Source organism: Nannospalax galili, unplaced genomic scaffold (assembly GCF_000622305.1).
Source record: "Nannospalax galili isolate Female #2095 unplaced genomic scaffold, S.galili_v1.0 scaffold1119, whole genome shotgun sequence".
Taxonomy (NCBI): Eukaryota; Metazoa; Chordata; class Mammalia; order Rodentia; family Spalacidae; genus Nannospalax; species Nannospalax galili.
This window is the reverse complement of record NW_008343597.1, coordinates 2,558,436-2,562,514: the sequence shown is the minus strand read 5'-3', so window position 1 is coordinate 2,562,514 and position 4,079 is coordinate 2,558,436.

Here is a 4,079-nt window from a genome sequence, read left to right as displayed (position 1 = left end):
GACTGCCCTGCTACAGTTCAGGGGTATGAAAAACAATGAGTAGCTCTAAAGAATGGATGGTTAAGTTTTCTAGAAGCTTCTATTATCAAATCCACATGGAGAGAAAATAAAGCAGACATGAGCCACAGATGTGGACATTGAAGGAAAGAAGTTTTTCTAAGAAAAAGTAAAGTTGACATATATTTAGTTGTTATTAATGTATGTCAGGCACCATAGAACATAGTTCAGAATCTGCCCAATTCAAACATCAAAACCTCCATAAGACTACTTTTAATTTTTTATTTCTAATGTCCTAGACGGAGACATCACTTTCCCTAATTCTGAAGACCATGCGAACAGCCAGGGTGTAGCCCTGAGACAGCTTCTAAGGAACGGGGTTTTCACTGTGGAAAAGCAGAAGCCCAGAACAGGACAGCTGGACATCTCAGTGACAATGACATTATTACTGCAACTAATCCCTAACAACACAAAGGTGTCAAGCCTTTCAAAAATTGCCCAGGGCTCAACTGACTACAAAAAATCACTAACCTGTTAACAGTGCTGAAAGTCTTAGCAAGTCCTATCTTCAGTCCTGTGCGCTGATGTATAAGGAGCCAGTGGGCAACCTTATTCCCAAAGCAGGCAGAGCAATTTTAGCTCCCTCTCTGTCCTGTGAGTGTGTGTCCCTTGCCTTTGCCCTGTCCATTCAGCAGAACTGTCCCATCGAATACCCATGTGGTGTAACTCTGCATTTCTGTGTTTTTTTACTCATATATAACCACCAGTGAAAACTTCCTCTAAATCTTTCAGTTTCTTTCCAAGACAATCATACTATCATATTTCATATGTGGAAAAGAAAGTTTTTTAAAATATTTTTTATTTCTTAGACACTTTCATTAGTTTCTTTAAAACAGTATACGAAGTAGTGGGTTTCATTATGAGGTTTTCATCCCTTTTGGCTGATTGTCTTCCCTCAGTCCAGCCTGCCTCCTGCTGGTCCCTTTACTCCCCCTCAGCCTTCTGCTTCATGTCACCAATGCTCTGTTACTCTTTCTGTTTTCCTCTTTTTCTTTTCCCAACCCTTCCCTAAGAACTTCTTCCTCTCTCATGGCCCCTTCCTTGTTTCATAGCCTATACCCCCCAACACACACACACACACACACACACACACACACACACACATACACACACACAACACACGCACATGTACACATTTATTTGTGCATACAAAAATTAAAAATCTATAGAAAACATTCAGAATTAGCCTTTCTGAGACTCAGAAGGAAGTAGTGCTTGACTGAGCTCTGTCTCCTGACAGGTAACTGAACAGTTCTGTATTTATGCTGAGTTCCTTGCTGCTCTCTAGCGTTCATAAGTCAGGCTGAGGCATCCTAGTCATGACAAGAGCTGGGGCCAAAGTTTGTGTACTTTGCAATAATACCAGAGAGGATTAGATTGTAGTTTGGGGTCGGCTGCCCTCTCAAATGTAAAGGTGATTCCTGTAGAAATGAATGCAGTGCTTTGGGCTGGTGAGTGGAATAGTGGCTTTGATATAACATTTACTATTGTTGCTTCAGAGTTCAGCTCAGAAGAATAAGAAAGCCTTTATCTAGTTGGTAGATTCCTGGCAAGTTCAGAGCATGTCTCTTAGTCCTTTGGTATATTATGCAATTGGCAGAAATGGTTGTTCCTCTGTAGGGAAGTCCTTCTTCTGTATGATTTCCATGTGTGTTCTTTCATTATTATTGGATCATTCCAAAGTTGGTAAATTTTCTTTTGTGTAACAGCATTGCAACATTCTTGAGACCATAGACTTGTTTTGAAGTTCTAGACCTACCACTTATGGTTTGAGTGGAACTGGAATGATTGCTTCATGATTTTCATACACAGATTCCTGCTTGTAACATCTACTGAAATGGTCAAGATAAAAAAATGAAATCATGCAGGCCAGTGCTTAGCCCAGTGCCAACCACAATTGAAAAGTTACTTTTAAAAAAACCTGGATATGTGAGAGATCGAATACTTTTCCCAATGCTACAAAGCTATTGTCATAGCAGAGCCTTCCCTCCACTCCTCTTGAGAGGCCGCAGTCAACTCTAGAGGAAACCAAGACAGAGTCTTACTGAATGGCCCCATGTGGTGTTTGTCTTTCCTGTTCCCTCCTGGTATTCTTTCTTACTTTCTGCTCCTCTCTCCTTTTGAACACTTCTTCCTCCTCTAACAGCTCTCCTTCAGGTGTGTAGGAAGGCAGAGGATAGACAGACAGATAGATATAGATAGGTAGATAGACAGAGAGATAGATAGATGATAGATAGATAGATAGATGATAGATAGATAGATAATAGATTAGATAGATAGATAGATAGATAGAAAATGATAGGGAGATGATAGATGATAGATAAACTGATTGATAGAAGACAGATAGAGAGATAGATGATAGATGATAGATAGATGATAGATGATAGATGATAGATAGATAGATAGATAGATAGATAGATAGATAGATGATAGATAGATAGATGATAGAGATATGGAAATAGATGTACTGCAAACCTAGTTTTCACAAACCATTGATATTTGCCTTCCTGATTCTAGTTTGTTTTGCTTTACATAATAATCTCCAATTCAATCAGTTTCCTGCAGTGATATAATTCATTCTTCTCTACAACTGAATAAACTCCCTGTGTATAAACTCATTTTCTTTACACATTCCTTTGATGATGGGCATTTGAGCAATTCTGAATCTTGGGTATTTTGAAAAGCGCTGCAATAAACATGAATGTGATCGTGGAAAGCTGTAGAAAACTGCCTTAGTTTCCTTTTGGCATATACATAAGAGTGGTATAATTGAATCATATGGTATTTCTGTCTCCAATGTTTTTGACAAGCTCTGTAACTGATTTCCACAGTGGCTGTGCTAGTTTATGTTCACATGAAGGATATAAGGTTTCTGATTCTCTACATCCTCACTAGCGTTCATTTGTTTTCTAGGAGATGACAGTTCTGAGTGGGTGAGATGGAATCTGAAAGTGGTTTTCATTTGAACTTTTCCTTATGGTTAGGAGATATTGGAATTTTCTGTCATATGCTTATTTCTTGTTTTGAGAACTCTCTTTCAAGTCATTAGCTGATTTATGGATTATATTACTTGGGGTTTTGTGGTGTTTAATTGTTTAAGATCTTTGTAGATTCCAGATATTAATCCACGTCAAGTGTCTAATTGGCAAACATTTTCTCCCACTCCATAGTCAGCCTCTTCATTCTGTTAAGTGTTACTTTTTAATATTATCAGATACTTATAAAGTTCATGCAATACTATCTGTTCATTATTATTTTTATTTATTATTATTATTATTAGTGTATGCTGTAGAGGGCACTCATGCCTCAATCCATAGGTGGTGGTCAGAGAACAACTTTCTGGAGTCAGTTCTGTTCTCTCTTTCCACATGTATGCGGGTTCTAAAGATCAAACTCAGGTCCCCAGGATTGTACAGCAAGACCTTTTACCCGCCAGCCTCCCATTTGTTAACATTCTTGTAATTATTTCCCAAACTACTGGAGTCTTTTTCAGAAAGTCTTTGCCGAAGCCTACTCTTGAATCAGACTCTCTGTTTTCCCCGACAGTTTTAAAGTTTCATATCTCACATTAAGGTTCTTGATCCATTTGGAATTAATTTTACACTGAATGGCAGATATTAAGTTTTATTCTTCAATTTATGGATTGGGTTTGTCCCAGCACCATTATTAAAGGTGTCTTTTCATCAGTGTGTTTTTGATACATTTGTCAAAAATTAGGTAATTATCATTGTATTGTTTTATTTCTGAGTCCTCCCTTCTGTTCCATTGGCCAATGTGTCCCCCTTTGTGCCAGTAAAACGCTGATGGTGTTACTGTGACTCTGCACTAGAAGTTGAGATCAGATATTGTAATAATTTCTGCCTTGTCTTTTTTTGAAAAAAAAAAATAGGATTGTTTAGAATATGCTGAGTATTTTGTGATTCCACATGAATTTTAAGTCTGTTTTTCTTGCCTTCTGAATAATGCCGTTGGAATTTTGATAGTGATTTTCCTGAATATGTAGATCGCTCTCAGTAACATAG